The sequence below is a fragment of the Parasteatoda tepidariorum genome, chromosome 11, assembly GCF_982258835.1.
Source record: "Parasteatoda tepidariorum strain Cologne lab strain chromosome 11, Ptep-v5.0, whole genome shotgun sequence".
NCBI lineage: Eukaryota > Metazoa > Arthropoda > Arachnida > Araneae > Theridiidae > Parasteatoda > Parasteatoda tepidariorum.
In genome coordinates this window covers 46,455,507-46,477,572 of record NC_141765.1, presented here as the reverse complement: position 1 = coordinate 46,477,572, position 22,066 = coordinate 46,455,507, and the positions used below count along the sequence as shown (strand labels likewise).

Genomic DNA, 22,066 nt, shown 5'->3' with positions numbered 1-22,066 from the left:
TTAGATAATTCTATTTTACTGTGCATTTATACATTTTGTAAAGCGAAAAAAAATTTAATATAATAATAAAGATTCGAAACAAGAGAAATACTTTAATCCTAATCTTTTCTGGAAAAAAATTCCTAAAATGAGTTCCATTATGGAAAGAAAGTAGAGTATAGTACAAAAAAACATAAAACAATTTAAAAATATTTTCACGAAAAATAATTCAAAAGCAATTAATGACCTGTGCAAATTTTGATTTTTACTCATTTCGAATTTTTAATAAGAATTCATAAACGAAACTTAAAGTATTGCCCCAGAGCCTTTTTAGAAAAGTAAATGAAATTACCCAGAATTTTTTGACATGCATTCACAAAATTAACTAAAATAAACTTGAAATAAAATTATATTTTAGATTTATTATATTTAAGTAGGGATAGTGGATAGCTCGGTGGTGAAAAAAATTAGTTCTGTTTTCTCTCTAACGAATTATACTTTAATAGTTAAAAAGAACTTATTTTATTAGCGAGTTGTTGTTAATTTACGACGTCTGTGTAGGTAAGTTGCTTTACTATGTTAACTCTCTAATGTTCATTTTTTAGCTAACTTTATTTATTGGTCATTACATTTACAAACATTATTTTAGTCTAGCTCATTAGACGTTTATTATACGTTTTTAGTCCAGCTTATTATACGGTTCAACAAGCAATAAAGATTTAGTCCAATAATAGCACTGTTCTGCTTCGTTTCAATTACCTGTTCTCTCAGGGTAAGGCCAAGTACTACCCGGTCTTGCTCCCTTGCATTGATGTGTGCATGCTGGGCCCACGAAAGCTGCAGTGTAGAGTAGGAAGAAGATATCATGCAAGGCTGAGCAAAGGATTTACGGGCAACAGGATGAAATTTATTACGGGATCCTTCCTCAAACCACAAGACTTATTTTCCTATTTTGTAGACTTTTTGATGACCCTTTTTACAAAATTGTAGTTTTATATTGGTATAAAGAAATTATTTGCAATTTTCTTCTAAAAAAACTAATTAATTAGCACTTTATTTTATGCAAAGAATATTATTGGGCCCTCAGCAGCCTCAGATCTCAGGACGATTGTCATTCTCTCTCCCCTCCTTGAGTACGGAATTGACTATATAGCATGCAAATGACGTGCAAAATTTTCTTATATTGTCAGACAAAACAAAAATATCTGCTCCTTTTTCACATAAATCTTGGTATTTTAAAGTTTCCTATAGAGTTAACAAGCGTACCCAATCTTACGCCATGAGTGAGATATGACTGATTGATTGATTTTATTTTTTCTAGAAAAAAATCCTGTATAAGAAAAAGTAGGACGTCAATGAATTTTCAGGAATAATATATTATACACTTCTAAACAATGAGCATCTTGATTAAATTTGACAGTTGCTAGGTCAAATAGTTCAGCACAATAGGCCTTCAAGTCTTTGCTTCCCGATCTAACCCCACTTTCCCCTACTAAAAATAAAATAGTAATTTCTAAAGAAAGCATAATGCCACATTATGTATAATACGGGAAACAGTGCCCCTTAAATCCTTTATTTTCATTTATAAGCTGTTTCCATTTAAAATAAGTAAAAATAAAGCGTTAGTAAACTCTAAAATACTTGGAAATATTTTCTTACTTTTTTCTTGAGAAGAAACTGCGAAAGAATTAATCGTTAGTACATTTAATGTATTTTTCTTGAATATAAATGCGTTGAATTTGAATTCGAAACCTCACTTTAATGGTTTTGAGTCTGTTTTCAGTATTTAACCTTCTAGACTTTATTTACTGATTTTCAATCGTTTATTCTTTTTGTACGCATTTAAATTTTATTTGGTCTTTTCTAGTCTTAGCATGAAATTTATATCCATTAAAATCAACTTAAAAATCTGCTTTTACTTCTAATCACTTTTCTGTTGCTTATAATTTAGATTTTGTATTTTATTTTCAACTTTAAACATTTTATTCCAAAGAAAATGCCTTTTTAAGTGTCCAATTCATGAAGAAAAAAAACCTTTACTAATGGCTGTACTGGTTTGCAATGGTTGAAATTTTTTTTCTCTTTGAAAAAACAGCACTGTTTAATAACCAATAGAGGTAAAGTAATAAATTTATTTTAAAATTTTGGATCATATTTATGAAAATTATCTTTACTGAAAAATAAAATGAGTCCATAATCTTAAGCCTTTATTTATTTCCTTATTTTTTTGCGTACACCAGAAAAAATTATTCTTAGCTACAAATTCATCGACAAAATCTGACGTATAGCTTTGTAAGTTTTCACTTTTAGAGCAAAATCTGAGCTCTGTTATTGCAAAAATTTACCCTTAGAGCGAAATCTGACGTCAATTGTATTAAGTGTTTTTATTTTTAAAGCAAATCCTTACATCGATCATGGTAAGTGTTTGCTATTTTTACTCTTAATTAAAAAATATTGCATATAAGCTTCCAATATCTCCAATAAATTGCGATATATTAATAGTGCAGAAATAAGAATTGAAGTCTAAGCGATATGATTTTGTTTTAAAAAATAATTTCAGGACATTTTAATTAGACAATAAGACTAATTGATACTTATTTTAGTTTTATTTATAAAGCACTGTGCCAGTGACTTTCATTTTAAGAAACCACTACCATCAGAATCATTTTCTTCATAGTCTCTGTTCCTTTTAAACACAGAAAAAAATTTTATAGTATCTCAATACCAAAAATGGTGGAAACTCTAACACCTAAAACGTGTAATGAAGCACCATACGTAACTCTTGGATTTATCTGCTTCATTACACCACAACCAAAGATGGTTCCTGGTATAGTGTTAAACCAAGAATTTTCTTTTACACTGCTTGGTGTAAAGTAGTCGCCACTGTTTTTGCTATTCAGTAACACTAAAATTTATAATTGCAGTAAGGTATGATGCATATAAGTATCAATAACGTTATTTTTACGATACATTATAAAGCAAAAATTATTAGTTCAGGAGATTCATATATTCAGAAACTCTTAAAATAAAATTAGTTTGTTTATCAAATTTACACACAGTACAGCGAGAATATTAATATGAATTTGAACTAGACTTTACAAAACCAAAGCGGATGAAAATTAAACATTATATAATTATCTAATGCACTTGTCAGATTTGTAAAAATCTTATGGGATGAAAATTATCTTTATTATCCAACTAAAAAAAATCTATGACTTTTAAAAGAGTTTACTATGACGTTTTTGTGAAATGTTTAGCATCATGTGAGTTCCACGCGAGCTTCAACCTTCTCATGCTCGTTTTGTAAACAATCCAGCAGTATTGTCTGACAGTAGTCTGACAACAATGCTGACAAAACAGGCGAAAATAATTCAAGAATGTATATGCATCTGCAATGTATATGCATCTGAGCTTGATGTAAACTTTTTCAATAATAGGTGTTTAAATTTATCAACACCATTTAAAGTATGAGTGAATGCTCGATTCGGTATTACTCTGAAATAAATCATTCATTGACATTGTTTTTTGGATTTTTTTACTCCAAATTCGGTTTGGTATTATACCACAGTTTGTACAGTATAATGTATCCAATTTAATTTTGCCGAAGAAGGTATATTATCTTTGATAACTGATCTGTAAATCTTATGCACTTTTAGGCTGTAGTTAGATTTCAAAACCCCTTAAAAATCAGGCGTAATATTTTGATTTGGCTGGGGTTTTTTTCTTTTTTTTCGTCATTTAAGATGTTTCGTCTCAAGGAATAGCTATTGTCAGCACGTTTCAACGTTTGCTTCTTTTATTACATAAAAAAAATTAATGCAATATGCGATTCAAACGCCATCAAAGAAAAAATACCCAACGGATCAAAAACTAAGATAAACAGATAAAATTAAAGGTAAAAAACAATACAGATGGTAAGATACTAAGGTAGAAAACGAATTTATATTGTTCTTTATAAATATGGTGCAATGAGAAACGAAAAATTTTACTGTATAATCGCAAATATCATTCATAAGCTTTTATAAATAAGTTTCAATAAACTTACATATTGATAATTATATTAAAGCCATCATGACGGTTATCAATGTCATGACTAATTAAAGTAATAGCATTCATCTGTGAATATCTAAAAAAAATAACCAAAAATACACAAAGCAATTTGTTTTAATATACTTATTTAGAAAATAAACCATTCATAACTATCAGTAAAATATTTTTTTTTCATATCAAATGACAAACATATATATTTACATTTGATAGAATGGGATGATAATTTGAAGATTCATGAAAAATATGTCATTATAACTAGATATATTTATTTAACATACTTAAATGCATCTATTTAATTTGAAGAATTATAACATTTGAAAAATAAAAATGTACTTTTATTCAGTTTCCCACTTTAAGATTAAATAACGAGGTAAATTATTTTTATCTAAAGTAATAGATATGGTTCTTAAAAGGATATTTTTGAGACATTTTTTCGCAATAATTGACGTTCATAACATACTTTTACAAGCACGCGACGTTTATTCGCATCATTAAATTCTCTTCTTTATTCATATTTGCATGTTTTAAGTATGAAGTAAAACAAATTTTTAAACAAAATCTTTTCTTAAAATAGGATTTGCATTTTCGTCACCAAACTTTTAATAGAAAAAAAAATTTAAAAAGTGTTTTTTAAAAGAAAAGTCCAAAGTATTATATTTCATTTTATTTTCTTTCAAAAAAAATATTTTATTAAGAATAAGAAAATAAAAAGACTAAATTAATCTTTTTTCCAAAGTAAAATTATTCAATACTGCTGAATTCATTATTATTATTTTTACGGCTTACTTATTAGTAACAAGTAATTTTGAAATTCAATAATCAATTATCAAGTAATTTCATAAGTCCAAAGAACATACTTACTCTGTTAAAACATCTAAACAACACATAAAATGGTAGTAACTACTTTACACCAAGGTGGTATGGTGGATACATGGCTCTTGGAGCTACGTATTTCACTACATCATAAAACCATAGACTAATAATATAAGTAGACTGCCCTCGCAATGGTAAAATCACACATACTTTGAAATCAACACTTGTCTGATTTAATCAATCAGCAAATCAGGAAAAACGAAGGAATGGTAAGCAATGTTGGCTTATTTCTATATTTGGCGGTAATAGTAGGTAGAAAAACTAATCTTCTGCATGTCATCAAATGCTTTTTGAGAAGGCATCTGGAATTTCGCATTTTCCTCATAGCGGAGAAAAGACAAATGTTCACTACCATTAATGACAAAATTGCTTTTTATTAAAAGAAAATCAAAAATGGAATAAATATTTCCAACATTCAGCTTTCATTCGTATATTTTTATCGCTGGCATTTAGCAATTGGGCAAAATTTTAGAATACTTTGAGCAAAGTTTAGTAACTTCTAATAAACGCTTCATAACTTAATGTACTAATCACTAAACAATTCATAACTTAACTTTGAAGTACATGTTATTGGGTAAATAAATATATTTATATATTTTAACTTTCTTCTTTCAATTCTGCCACAATTTTCTCATTGAGAAATTGTTATGCTTATCAAAGTTCAAGAAATTTGTTATTTGCAAATATGTACACATAAAATATGATTAATAATTTAATAATATATATTAAGATAATAATTTTTCTAAGCAGTTCATAAATTGCAAATCCGATTAAATTAAAACCGTAAAGGAGCATTTAATGCGGTTAGGAACATTTTATTCAGATTTTAATTTATGAATCAGTTACATTATAAATCTTTCAAATTCCTGCATGAACTATATAGTTGCTGGTTTCCGAATGTAATGCATCCTGAGCAGTCTTCTATATTTTAAATCTATGATCTTAGCACCTAAAATGGAGGCAACAACTTTACTGCAAAGTGGTATTCCACTACATGAAAAATGTTCTTTTGCACTTACTTGGTGTGAAGTAGCCGCAAAGTAATACCACCACCATTTTTTTTTTTTTTTTGCATTCAGCTGCATTAAAATTTATAATTACAGTAAGATAAAATACACATAAGAGTTAGTAAAGTTATTTTTACGATACAACATAAAGTAAGAATCCTCAATTTATATTGCATATATATACTAATTCTTAAAATAAAATTAGTTTGTACAACAATCATACACGTAGCACAGAGAGAATTTAAAGATAAATTCGAGATTGAAACTATTGGATTGAAACTATGCATGATAAAATTATTTAGTACAGCTTAAATAGATTTAAATATAATTATCTTTATTACACAATTATGAACATACATACATAATTTAAAGACGAACTTTCATTTTGGTTGATGCATTTAGTTAACGATATTTTTCCAATGCATAGCAGCGCCAAAGACCTTTACTTACTCACAACTCATTCTCGATTGTAAACGAACTTTTAGCGATGTTAAAAGATCGCCAACATCTGTGTTTTTGAAAATAAATATAATCCTCGTTTTGCTTGGAGCGAAAGTTTGATGTAAGCTTATTCCATTTGAAATGTAAAGATTTAAATTACATCCATTAAATAGTATATGAAAGCTTAATTTGGTGCAAACCTGGAACAAAGTTTTTCCTCACACAATTTTTCGGGTTGGTCATCATCATATTTGAAATACTACATAATAAAATACTACACCCCTTTTTTACAGTGTAGTGTAGTTAAACCCCAAGAATGTTCTTTTGCAGTACTTCGTATAAAGCAGCCGCCACAAATTTTGTTACTGAGAAACACTGAAATTTATAAATACAGTGAGATACCTGTAAGAGTCAGTAAAGTTAATTTACGATGCAATATAAAGTAAAATCATTAACTTAGGATGTATCGATGCAATATTCCTTAAAATGAAATTCGTTTGTTAATCAAATACTCACACAGCACAAAGCGAATACTAATATGAATTTATTCAAACTAGGCTTAACAAAACCGAAGCTGATCGAAATTAAACTTTTTTTTAATACAATTGATAAATTTATGTAAATCTTCTAATGAGGATATAATTATCTTTATTTTACAACAGGAAACATACATGCCTTTTACAAAATTTTACTTCCGTTTCTGCAGAATGCTCAGCAAGGCGAAAACTCTTACCATCTCATGCTCGAATTGACTACAATCTATAGTTATCGTCTGACGGTTTCAAAACATACGCCAAAATTGGCGAAAATAAATCATGAATGGAGTTAATGTATCCTCGATGTAAGCTTTCTCATTTATTGGAGTTTAGATTTAACTGCAAACACTTTAATGCATGCATGAACTCTCAACTCGGTGTTGACTTCAAATAACACAAAATTTTTAGATTTTTTTCATCACCAAATTCGGATAGGTATTACACCACAGTTTTTAAAGCGTATTTGTATTTAGTGTAAGAGTGAATTTAGAATAAAAATGAATATCTTAAAATATGTATCTTTAAAATGACACATGAGTTGGAATTTGAGAAATTTCTCTCAGAATCGCATACTTTGATATTTTTCTTTTACCTTTGCGTATATCGCTTTAAAAAAAAGTCACCTTTTAAAAAACAATAAAAAAAAATTATTTTTTTTAAATTCTGGAATGATCTAACCTTAAAAAATATTGCATTATACAAATGAAAGGTTTACGGAAATAACTGATCTTTGATCTAAATACATTCGGTGTAGATAATAGATATTTTTCTATTCAATAGATATTTGGGTTTATTGCTTTAAGAAACTAAGATATCTTTTAAGCAACAATAAAAAATATACAATTGTAAGTTTTACAAAAATAACTGATCACTGATCTAGCTACATATTTTTCTACTCTTAAACCTTTGATTATATCTCTTTAAGGAACTAAGACACCATTTAAGCAAAAAAACTATTTTTTTTCAAAAATTTTAGAGGGATCTAACCTTAAAAAGAAATAGGTTCTAAAATTGTAAGGTTTACAAAGTATCTGATCTTTGTTAGAACAATGATTGCGGAATAAAGCGTTTAATGCCAGTATGCAAACATTTGACATTTCCGATATGTCGCCTATTTTAAATTTCAAATATCTTTAACTTTTCTTCTTTTTTTTTAAATTCTCTAGTTCTTAACTCACATTCAATGCATGAGATTTGTAATAAAAGCGGCAGACTTGTGTGATAAACTAAAAACATTTTTTTCCTTAGCTATTAATAATAAATTCAAAGACATATGCGAAAAACTGTTCGAAAATTTTTAACGGTACTATTTGAACTGAACTAAACAGAAAAAAAATTATCCTGAAATCTGAGCAGTTGAAGAAATGCAAAATTTCTATTGTAAATGTAGAATTCAATTTCTACATTGTGTTTTTCGAAGTACTAAGAAATCTGAATTTTGCCCAATCTCATTGTTTGATCATTTCGAACTATTTCAGGAAAACATCTTAAATTTACTTCTTAGCTGTCTGGCTATGCAAATAGTACTGATTCGAATAAATTCAGAAAATGTTTTTTTCCAGAAAAAAATATATTCTATTGCTTAGAATAATCTTCATAGCAAAATTTTTATAAACTTAGAAATTGCATTATCTTTTTACCTCTAGCTTAGTTAGAGTTGCTATTTTTTCCTTCAATTTTATAACTAAAATAATGTATGATATCATTTTAAAAGAAGAAAATGCCTGGGTATATTTCCAAAAACTATAATATCTGTATTCCTTGCCTATAATAAATTTACTTTCCTTATAAAGATTTATTTAAATTTTTAAAGTTCCCCAATTACGCATTTTAAAAATATTAAACTTAATACATCATAATTATTTTGAATATCAGCTGAATTTAAATGTTTAAAGCGTCACACTCATTCGCTGCCCCTAACCTGACGGTCAGATATTTCTTCGAAATTTCAATGTAAGTACAAAGCATATTAAATTTATATTTTACATATTTGTGTAGCTTAATGTTTAGGTTTCTAGAAATGTATATTACTAATTCATATTTCCCCAAGTACCTAGCTTTCTCTTAGCTTACTTGTTTCAACTGTCACTGACTAAAAATATTATTGAATTAGCCACTAAGAGCTACATATTTTTATCAAATAGTAATGAACCATTTGTATATCTCCTTGTTCTTCACAAGTGGAATTTAGTAAATATTCAGGGGGCAAATCATGATTTTTGCATTTAAAATAGCTTAAAATAAAAATATTTTTTATAGGCGCCACATTCATTTATTTTATAATCGGCGTTAAAACAGTAGCCCCAAATCTGAGCTTATGACTATCAATGTTCAACTCCGTAGCCCTGTAATTTTCAACCCAAACCATAAAACAAGGGAACTTCTGGAGCAAGAATGGCAAGAAACTAGCCTTCCTGGAGGACATTTGATGGAACTAAACCACATTTGCGTTACATGGAGAGGAAAGCCACGAAACTTACCACGTTTGGTTCGTTGACCGGAAGATTCTAACCGATGATCCGTCTACCTCTGAAAATATTTTACGTCGGGAGATTATCAACATAAAGGAATTATCATCACTTTTTTTAATAAAGAAAAATATCAAAACTCGTAATGTTTTGGGGGAAGCCCTTTCCCTTATTTAGAGTTAACGAAATGTGGAAAAACAAAAATATAATATGTTTTATAAGTTATTTTATACCGCATTTACTCTAAATCCAATTTAACAAGAAGAAAAGTTAAATGCTTCATTCAACCAATTTCATCTGTTTCTAAACATTCGAAACTGGTATAACACTTATCGTTAACAAAACTTGTTTGTATATTTCATTTACATGTTTTTCTTTTAATTAGTATTTTTGTTTAATTGAAAACGGTAATAACACTAAGTTTCGAATACTTGCGCATATTCAATCAATTTAAACTCTCAATACGATCTAATTTTCAAATGAAGCAATTATTCCAAAAAAAAAATCATTTAGAAATAACTTACAATCGATATGCGTTTGGCGAAAGAAAGAAACTTACACGTAGATTTTCAAAGAAAATTCGTAATTATTTCTTAAAAGTAAAATTAAAAAGTAAAAAAAATATCAAACAACCTTTTAGGAAGCAGTCTTAGAAATCCAGTAACAAGACTTTCAATCTTTCTTAGTGAAGTACAGTATTTTGGAGTAGTTTCACAATGAGTTTATTTTTTTTTTACAGACATGACGAAAGAGAAGCAAAATGTAGAACTCTAAGAAAATGTTCGCAATTAAGTTATCGGAATAAACATTCTGTGAAACATTTTTAAAACTCGTTTTTTAACTCTTAAATTAGAAAACGCATCAGGAGTAATAGTATACATAAAACAAAAACAAAAAAACACTTTCGAAAGTCTTCCAGCGAAAATTCTTTTAATTTCATTTCTAACGATTTGCCATTTCTAATTTTTTGGAGACTATAATCAATTGAAAACTCTTGCATCATAAATCATTGTATTTTTTGTATTACTAATTGATTAGGAAAATCTAAGATTGATTTTTTGCAGTTCAAATAAAGGGATGTCTTCGTTTCATTTAAAGTATTCGACTATTTTGAACAAATTTTTTTTGTATGTTATTATAAGTTTTTAAAAGCTAATTTATTGGTTTTATTCTGTGTGAAAACATATAAAACTAGCAAAAAAATTATCATTTTTTATAAAATTATCATAAAAATTATTATTTTTATTTTTTTTATAAATGGCCATTTTCATAAAAAAAAATAAAGCATTTTTTGCATTTACGCTAAGCACTGTAAAAACTTTATATAACCTAAGACAAAAAATCCCTTTGAGGATTTTATTTAGAAGGCTATCAACTATGTTTTGAACTATTATCTGAAAAGCAAATGCATATACTACTGAGTTACTGATCAATGTACTTAAAAAAGCAGATTTTTAAAAATTTCCGCACATTTCTTTGCGAAAGGAAATGCATTGAAATGAAATTCCACATTTTTTGTCAGTCTATAGTTCAAAACATATGTTCTCTATTCAGAAACACTCAGGAAAAATTGTAGACGATTATTTTGAAAACAACACGAGATATCGTGTTTAAGATGATGTAAAATCTGAAAAAATCTGATTTTGAGATAAACGCCTTTTAAAAGATTTAAAATCGTTAGTCTAAACACCGTTATCACCTTTAACAAAAACTGCTATAACTTAGTAAATAATTAGAGTGCAGACAAAAGTAAACTATTTTTAGAAAGCTAATTGAGTACAAGGATTCTAAATTTATAATAAACTCAATTTCAAAAAAATTAGCCCAAAATCATGTTTTTGCACTACTTTAAGATATTTATTCATTAATGATAAGCTTTAGAACTAATTACGTCAAAGTAAAATTAATTAAAAGTAGGCTATGACGGATTTTGAATAATTATTTTTAGTATTTTAAACCAATTAATTCTAAAGACCGTACGTCACATAAAAATGAAAAAAAAAATATTCTTAAAATAGGACAAATCATTATAGAATTCAAAAATGGAGAAGTTGGATTAAAAAAAATCGGAACCAGTTTATTTGTCGTTTGGAGGAAAAAGAATATGATCAGAAATTCTTTTCAGTTTAATTTCTCAATTTTGTTAACTTTTTCTTATAATATTTTTCTAAATTAAATATTAATTTAAATATCTTAATGAGTATATCTGTATTGCATTTTTTGTTAAATTTTACGTTAATTAATAACATTAGTTAAGGACACCGTGTATTGCTATTTAGATCGCAGGAATACAAAAATCACAACCAGTTTGATTTACGTATGAAACTTGTTTCTAATAATAAAATTTTACCACTTCTGTTTCCTCTGACAATTAATTTGGCTTTGATAATTTTAGTATCTATTGTCCCTCGTTTATCATTTATAAGTTTCTTTCAAGTGTTTGGCTAGAATCATTTTCTTTCGCTTCATTTTCACTAGAACTCTGTAATACATTAAAAGCGGAGTGGTTATTAGTATTCCCTAATAACCACTCTATTTGTTCTTAAAATCCTACTCAAAAACAAAGTAAGAAATACATGCAATAGTGGTCATAAAATATGACCACTATCGGTCATAAAGTATGATCACATATTTAAATGAGAGTAAAACAAGAACGCTATCGAAATCTAACAAATATGTATTGAGAGTGACGTGAATAATAATATCAAACGTGTTTGCTCGATTAAAAAATTATCAGGTTTAATATGACCGTCATGTAGCAGTTTTCCGCCAAAAATGTAACCAGCCTGTAAATTCATCTTAGAACAAGTATTCACAGGGCAAACAGACTTGCTTTCATTACTTATTACTGCACTAATGTTTGCTGCTCGGTAAAACTGGAGTTTTTTTTTTTTCTTAATAACCACCTTTAAACTCTTTTCTAATTTTGCTAGCAATCAATCTGGTGCCTACAAGGTGCCCTAAATTAAGCTAACAGCTTTTAAAAATATATTACAGAAAAACAGTTGTGGTTACAAAAAATTCTTGCTGCAAATTCAGGTGCTAGAACATAAGATTTTCTTCCCAGAATTCCTGTTTCGTTTTCAAAAACCTGCAGCTTATGACGCGTAAAGTAGAAGACCTGAGAATCAAAGAAAAATAACTGAAAATCACATCATAATCTTTCGAAGCCTTTCAATGAATGAAAATGACATTGCAGTACTTTAGAAATATCCACTATCGAATTTTCGACCATCACTCAACATTTTTCTCAGAGTTTTAAATTCTTTAATTTTTCCGTTGATTCTAAATATTTCAATATGATGCAATCGACTTACCTGAAACGATTCGCTTATCAGAGACATAAAAAATCAGTCATGGTAGGTAAATCATACGTTAGGCTCCTATTGAAATCATGCCAACCTTAGAAATGTTCATAGTTTTCTCCTTAATTGAACACTAGCGCTAAGATAAAGTTAAATCTGTCATTGCATTAAACTAAAAGAACTCCATTGTCTTCTGTGTACAAAATTACTAAGATACAGAGATTGTGGGGATTTATTACCATTACAGAGATGAACTTATTTATTTATAGCGTGAATCAGATGCTTAGTGACAAGAATAAAATTAAGTACGAAAAATAAGCAGTCATCAATGTCCATTGCTTAAAAAAAAACTTTAAAAAAAACCTCACCTTCATTCTTTTAAGCGCTGGAATTGTCTTATTTTGACTGAAACTATATTTCTAAGTCGAATGCTGAGAAACTAATCATGAATTTCATTATTTCTTTTTCTTATTAAAACTTTTATGTAATTTTTTGTGATACTTTTTGACACGATGCAAAAAAAAGCTAAAAAGAAACTTTCTTTGCGTTGTGTATAGTTAATGATAGTGGAAAAAAAACATTACCTGCAAACTTCAATTTTTCTTCATTTATTGTTCGGAATTGAATTTTTTATCACCAAGAAAACCATTATTTTTTAAACAAAAAAAATTTCTCAAGGATATTTTTAAGGCTTTTATTAGAATTCAGGAAATGTTCGTTATAATAAATAGCAGGCATAATAATGGAGTTTTTCTGTACTTGAAATCTAAAAATTTTCATTTTTATATTGGTATGGTTTTTCTTAGAGGAGAAAACAGCGAACTTTAAAATTCTTTTCTATTGCAAATTAGTTTTTGTTCATTTTTGACAATGTCAGTTATGAAATATAATAAATTTATACGCATTATTATGTTGAAAATAGATTTTAAATATTTTAAATGTCTGCTTTCATTCAAAAGATTTTGCCATTTCAATACGCCCGAGAAATTAAAATACAGTTGACAAATTTTAGCATTTACAATCCGTTTATTCATAAAACTAAAGGTAAATTTTCAAACAATTAAGCTAATATATAATTTTATGTGATTTTACGTTTGAATAGTAGTTAACAAAGCTTTAAAGAAAAATAAACATTTCTTTATAAAAATGGATATTTATCTCAAATCGAATTTGAAATTATAAGTTCAAAAATTTAATTTCCCGTGTATATGGGCCTATGAGAAGGGGACAGTGGGGTCAATTGTAGCATTTTTTACTTAACTATTTTTAACTAACAAAAAATCCAATATATTATTAGTATTAATTGACAGACGAGTAAAGTAGACTATCCTCTACTAGAAAAAAAATAAATGCCTTATTTTAAATATTATTATATTAGTTATTAACAATTTTTGACAGTCGTGCACTTGTTACAATTGTCCCCACTTACGGGGTCAATTGTAACAGCTCATAAATTCAACTAAAACATAGTTAATTATACATATTATCATAGTTGTGATAAATTTTTTATTGATCAAAATAGTAGTGATATTTTAGGAGTAAAAATAATAGTGAGCAGAGACCTAAAGGGTTAAGCTTTTAACTTTAAGGGGTTAAAAATTTTGATTTATGCTGTGAAAGGTGACAAATAAAATAATGCACATGCAACATAATATAAATGATATAGGAAACTGTATCATTTATGTTATGTTTGTAAACGTAAGATTATAATTTTCAGCTGTTATAATCGTCTCTTTACTAATTGTTACAATCGTCCCCAAGTCGCCATTGCAGCTTCATTTGTTAAAAACAATGCCAGTTAATTAACAAAACTAATCTTTTTTTTTGAAATGTTAATTAAGGTGTCCACTTACATAGTTGGTTAATAATTTTTTTTTGTTTAAACAAAATTACTTTGTTACAATATAATATTGTAATACCAAAAAAAGTACTTACGTAGCGTGAAAATATCTTCTGTGTTTGTAAACATAGGTTTGCAAACATAAAATTATTTATTTTCAGTTGCTACAATCGTCCCCAAGACGCCATTTCAGCTTCATTTGTTAAAAACAATGCTAGTTAATTAACAAAACTAATATTTTTTTAAAATGTTAATTAAGGTGTCCACTTACATATTTGGTTAATAATTTTTATTTGTTTAAACAAAATTACTTTGTTTCAATATAATATTCTAATTCCAAAAAAAGTACTTACGTAGCGTGAAAATATCTTTTGCGATGTAACTCTTTCAAAAGTACATAAAAATGGTTGCCAGCAGGGGTGTATACGTAGATTTATTAAATACACCTAGGAACCAAATCTAGAACCCGACACTCGAAATTTTTGCTCTGTTACAATCGTACCCTGTTACAATTGACCCCACTCTCCCCTACATACATATTTTGCATCGTAATGTTATTAAGATTCACATTTGTGCTGTAATTTGAATGTAGTCCTCTTTTGGAAGCTCCAATTAATTCTTCGAAACCACACCAGGTGGCAGGCCATTAATTTTGAGGATATATTACTGGAAAGGTTTGCATTATTAAATATATATCTTTTTATATTTCATAAATGAAGTTTAAATATTCAGTTTTTCTATGATTAAAATTATATTGATAAAATATACCACTAAAGCATATGTCCTCACAAGGACAAGATGACACTAATTTTAGACTATACAGGACTAAAATTTCCGAAATTGAACCCTTACACCACAATCCTTGAGATACTAAATGGAATTTTAGCAAATCTAAATATTATTTTCTTACTCAAATTGAAAAATTCATGCACAAGTTACATATGCACCTAAATCTAAATATGTTTTTTATTCAACTTTTATCAAATATTTCTGTTGAAGTGAAGTTTTAATTTCATAAAATACACTTTTCAAGTAAACCGCATTTTCCTCCGTTTCAGAATTGTAATTTTTATCCAATACAGATCTTAAAGCTTGTAATATAGTACTTTAAGATTATTTATTAGGAAATTAATTTATTTCTACTTCAACAAAAAGTGAAAGCTTTCATAACTATATTTTCAAATTAAAGTTTAATAATAAGCTTACTTATGCCCAAACTAAGAACATAAAAATATAATTCTAATTTTTTTTTTGTGGTAAACTTTATCTTTTGTGTTCGTTTCAAAGTAAATTTTGGTACATGCCTCACACATTAGAATTGGCATGATATTTTAAGAACGAACAGAAAATATAAGTTTCTTTTGACCTAAAACAGATTCTGACAAAAACGATAATTTAAAATCGAAAATCTTTACCGTTCGATTTCAACTGATCTCTGTATTCAAAAACAGCATTTGCTGAGTTAAGAATAATCTTTTCCCCTCGAAAACTTTTCCTTCAAATACACAAAAACTTTCGTATTTCTCTCAGAAATAATATTTATTCAGGTATTTAAAAATTCTTTAGAGTGCATCTAAAAATACCACAAGGCTCAGAATATATGCTGAATCTTAATTTAATATGATCACCATTTTTCCTTTGACTATTTTTGAGCATAAAGCCTAACCAAGTTCTTTTAAGTTTGACATATTTTTCACCTATTGGAAGATTTTTAAAAAAATCTGATTTTTTAATGCACAGCTCATACAGAAATTGTAAAAATTAATTAATTAATTATTAAAAGAAATAGGACAATGGCTACTTTTGAGCATAAAGTCTGATCAAGGTCCTTTTAATCTGACATAGATTTTTACTTGTTTTAAATTTCTCAGAAAAATTTATTTTTTATGCACAGCTTATGCAGTAATTGTAAAAAATACATTGGCTATTTTTGAGCATAAAGTCTGAGTAGGGTCCTTTTAGTCTGACATAAAAATTCACTTGCTTAAAGCTTTTCGAAAAATCAGATTTTTCTTTATATGTACCGTTACTGTAAAAACAATAATGAATTTTTAAATTTTGAAATATTATAAATTGTTAAATTGATATAAAAAATACCAACTGACAAATTCCGGTATTTTTTATTTTAATTTTTTTGTTTAAAACAGACAATATTTGCCGAAAAGTTTAACAAGCGCTACAATACTGGAAAAAAGCCTTACTTAGAAAAAGATGAGATGATTTCACGTATACAACTTAAACATAACACATTTTTCAATATGAAAGTTGGCAATTTCTATATATAGTCATATGGATAAAAGTAAGAGTGTTAGCAATTTTTTTTTAAATTATTAGTTTATTTGCAAAGTATATTTATTAAGAATATATTATTAAAAAGATATTATTAAAAATATAATTCAAGAAAAAGCACTAGCTTTAGTAGCAACCACGCAAAGTAAACTTGAAATTTTATCCTAACTAAAATTGTATCCCGCTACTAAAAAATATTATTTTAAATTTAGTGAAAGTTCCACGATAGACAAACATTTGACTTAATTATGACAGTAGAATTAAACCTAACGTCATAAGATATAACAAGACAGTCCTTTAAAAATACACAGTTTTTCTTAAAAATAATACTCCAACGTTAAATCACAATCAAACAGAAAAAAAAATCAATTATAAGTTACTTCAAAATGACGAAATGCACAAAAAGTTTAAAAGATGTGACATCAATTTAATGCAATTTATCATTGATAAGTTTTCTCCTCTGAACAGATAAGATGTCAGTAAGTCTATTTTAATCAAATTAAGATAACATGAGCATTAAAGTTATTGGCAAGGGTGTAAATAGGGACTTAAATTTCAATTAAAATTCTGTTATCTTGAATCTTCATTAATACTTAATCGTGATTTTTGTCGAATAACATTTTTACGATTATAAAAGAATATTATGGAACTAAATAAATAGATTTTTCACATAATTTTTAAATAGGAGTTAGGTGGAGATTAAAAATATCCAGTTTTTGTTACGCTGACATTTAATGCTTTTCTGGGCTATTTACTATGTATGTACCTTCGAAATGTTCATAGTTTTCTCCTTAATTGAACACTAGCACTAACATAAAGCTAAATCTGTCACTACATTAAACTGAAAGAACTCCATTGTCGTCTGTGTACAAAATTACTAAAACACAAAGGGATTTATTACCATTACAGACATGAACTTATTTATTCATTGCGCGAATCAGCTTCTTAGTGACAAGAATAAAATTAAGTACGAAAAATAAGCTGTCATCAATGTTCAATGCTAAAAAAAACTAAAAAACAATCTCATCTTTATTCTTTTAAGCGTTGGATGTGGAGACACCTGATATTCATATTTACTAATTAAATGAAAGATGTGAAAATTCTTAAAAAACAATTAAATAAAGACGGTATAATCCTAATAAATTTGTTGAAGATATATTTTATGGAAATAAAATGATTTCTTATTAATATGATGCATCAATTTCCAATCCGTTCGGTGAAGCAATTGCAGAAAATAGGAAACAATATTAAAAGTAGACTCCAGACGTATGAAATACCACTGAAGTTACGCAGAAAGATTAATATACGCTGGGAACATCTTAATTAAAAAAATAAAATGTTCAAGCTAATTCTTGCCTCAAAAGGTGTTAAATTATTTGAAACCTTCGAATTTTTGTCATTTACCGTAATCACTGCTAAGAGCCAGTTTTTATAAAAAAAATCGGCCAAATTAGGCAAGTTTGGATGCTTGACATTTTTTATTTTGTTGGTTTTCTTCCCACAAGTGTTTGAAAATCATCAGTCTTATTCAACTCACTTTGTAGGTAGTTCTTGTTTAAAAAAATGCATTACATGCCTTAAGCGAAATCTAACACTTGAGATTTTTATCCAATATTAAAGGATCGTCATATACGCAGCAAAAGTTTTTTCTAATTTTATCATTTTATAGAACTGTCAACAATTGTGAAATTTACGAGGTTATTTGAAAAAAACTTTTATTAGTTCAAACTATTTTATTACAAATTGTATTAATAAAATCAAATATCTAATGTTTATTCAAAGAAAATATCGCTCATTTGGTGAAACAATGACGTAACTGCAAAATCAAGTTACGTCATTGTTTCATCAAATGAGCGATATAACAAAATATTATTTTTCCTTTGAAAAACAACGACCAATGGCAAAAAAAACTATAAATTTGGATTAATTTTTTATTTTTTTATTTATTTTATTTTTATTATTTTTTTAACATCTCTTTCTATATTTTAGCGGGAATGGAGGATTCTATATATCTCTTATTTGGTGAAACAATGACGTAACTTGATTTTGCAGTTACGTCATTGTTTCACCAAATGAGCGATATGTTATTGTACCCGAATTTGAACTTAATTAATGGTTCAAATTTATCAACTTGCCTTGGAAACAGGAAAATTGCATTGCTCTTCGGAATAAACAACTTTGTTTATAGAAAAACAACTTTTTAAGTACATTATTTTATTTTAACAATACAGAAAAATAGAAAATAACTGGAGTGAATTTTCAAAAGTGCTGAGTCGTGACTTCAATTTAATTTCTATTTTTACCTTCATATTTAAAGAAAAACAATTTCAATCAAATATCTGAAATAAAAATTTCAATAAAATGCAGTTTTCGATGTTTAAATTACGAATACTTTTAACCTAATAAAATTTTTCAGCATTTATAGGTGTTAGCATTTTATAAGCATAATTTAGCGACGATGTAGTAAACCAAGCCCTCCAACACTTAGATTGAAATTTTAAAACATCACAACAAAGTTTTATTCCAAAATATGTTTTTAAAACTGGCATGCATCAGAAATATAATTATTTATCGCATGATTCCGTGAACTTTTAACCATTCGCTTTTTATTGTTTTGTTGAAAAGAAAGGTAAGGAAAAAATGATGGAAGAGAAACACTAGTCTTTAAACAGATATAATTTTTTAACGATGAACCAAATATACTTTTTTTTTTTTTTTTTTTTTTTGAAAATTCACTTCTAACAATTATTTTGTACATTTCCTTTCCCAACTAACTCTACTTTTTAAGAATAGTGCGTAATCCTGTCAAATATGACAGAATTTTGTCTGAAATATGTCATAAATGTGACATGTTTTAAACTAATGATTTTTCATAGTTTTAATTTCTACTGTAAAATGCTCGAGTAAAATGTCGTAGTGGTAAAAAAATAAAATAAAAACACGTTCACGTAAGGACAAAACCAAAACCAGTTGCCTTATCATTCTGCTTTTTTTTTTCGTCCCCAAAACCGGTTGATACTTGAAGGTGTCCATTATAATTATCTTTAAAACTTTTTTCCCGTTTCTTTCCTCAATAGTGACTCGTCATATATTAATATTATGTTTTTTCCTAGATAAATTATTACCTTAACTCTAATGAGCTCACTTTTTTACTTCATTTTTAACAAGGTTTCTAAAGGTATGTACTAAGAGTGTCAATTACAGTATATTTTGAATGCTAAAGCTCCATTGTTCTACCATGTGAACAGAAATTAAGATGATAATTTGATAAAGAAATAATATCAAAATTCGGAAAATGTATTTTACTACTTTGAAATTTAAGTAAATTTTGTTCCATTGTCTTCTTAAAATTGAAATCGATTCATATCTACTTTCATAAAAGGAAAAGAATCCAACCACGAATGATATGATAACAATCGAAAAAGAACTCGGATATGAAATATAACTTACCTAGAATTTCATTTTAGTTAGCATATATATTCATCCACAAAGTAAACTGAGAAGCATAACTTACTATTTTATTATCCTCCGGCATTTGATCAGGAAAGAAAATCAAATTATTCATTTTAGTTCTTTTATATATTTTTAAGTACCTGAATAACATATTTATGCCAAGAAATTCAACAAGTTGTTTACTGAAATATTTCTTTATTTTAACATTTTAATGTGCTTTTTTAACAAATTGCTCAAATATTAGCGTCATAAGTTAATTATCCTTATAAAGCTGTTTTTTTACTGTTGTTACCTAAAACATGCATAAAAATTTCTTGAAGATTTTGTTTTCTGACTTTTTATTTAAGCATCAGCATCATTCATTTTTGGCTTTTGAAATAATGACTGATTACATTACTTAAAACATATTTTTAATATTTAAATATTTAAGTACAATAGTAAACAATAATGACATTTTTTTTCCAATGACCACCTGTGTTAACATTTTTCATCAATTCAGGCATTTACAGGACAATTTTGTTGACCTCTCTTTCAGGGGCACCATATTAGGTGGGCCAACGTTGCTCTCACAGTAAGGACAGATAGTACAGAGAAGGAAAGAACATCCATACCTTGCCCGGGATTCGAACCCAGACCTTTCTGATGCAAGGGCAGTTCTCTAACCCCTACACAGGCCGGTCAGCAAATTAATGACATAAAAATTTAAATTAAAGATGGAATGAACATGGCTACTGATGTTATCATGGATTGAGATACCAATTCAAGTCTAAATACATAAGTGAGACTAATTTCTTTACATGGCAGCGAATGCTGGGCAATTAACGAAGCAGACGAAGAGAAACTGATGACTTTTGGGAGAAAAATGTTTGGTGCAGTTAAGAGGAAACGGAACCTGGAGAATTCGTTACAACCATGAATTAAAATCAAAATACAAAGAGCCTAACATAGTAAAAATTATCAAGATTTTTCAAATATTTTCATGTATTTCGATATCTCTATGAAAATCCCATTCAAAAATAAACTTCTAAAAGAAAAACGGAAAAGAAAAAGAGGAAGACCTAGGATGGTTAGACAGAGTGGAGAAGTGGTTAAAGGACTTGGGAGTTAATAGATGGAGAAATATATCATCGAATAGATCTAGATGGAGTGAACTGGCTGAAACGGCCTTAGCCGGTAACAGGCTGAAGTGTCTAAAAAGAGGAAAACATATATTTAAATTTAAACCCTTTCAATATTATTAATCTATTAATTATATTATTAATCTCATATAACAATATGAAAATTTTAAACGAAATAATTTTTCCTCCTTTCAAAGGTGATTGTTGTAAATGATGATTAATGTATCAAAGAATTTTGTTGTTTGTTTCTTTTTTCCATTAAAAGAAAATCCCAATTAACAACTGAAGTCCATAATCATTTTTTTTTAAAAATCCAATCATTTTATATTAAAGAAAATATCTTGTTTCCAAGAAAATCATTACCGATGAGACCACCTGAAAAACAGTAGGAATTGTCATTTTCAGAAACGTAAACATTGTTTGAAAGACCTTATTTAATTCTGAAATTTTGAAATTACGATCGATACAATAAACAGGCCTCGGGCGCAAAGAACCATGTGTTAGATCAAAAATTAATTCTGAAGCAATAGGTTTCAGAATCCATTCACTAGAACAAGTTTGAAATAATTTGGCGAAAATTGAAACTTATACGCATGCTACAATGTAGCAAACCTTTTATTTTAATGCTTCAGGCAGTTGTATAAGGATAATCTATTTATAAATTTTGATTGTCAATCGAATGACGATTACTGAGAAAAACGTATTAT

General features: G+C 27.7%; 1 protein-coding gene across 1 annotated transcript in view; it reads right to left on the bottom strand.

The window, feature by feature from the left end:
* The window catches only part of LOC107445719 (uncharacterized), a 72,336-nt gene extending 52,075 nt beyond the window's left edge, over window positions 1–20,261 (bottom strand). The window contains exon 1 of the mRNA XM_087155388.1: window positions 20,239–20,261. The gene's annotated coding sequence lies outside the window, so the exon portion shown is untranslated. The remainder of the gene's footprint in view (window positions 1–20,238) is intronic.
* Between the last annotated feature and the right edge of the window lie 1,805 nt (window positions 20,262–22,066).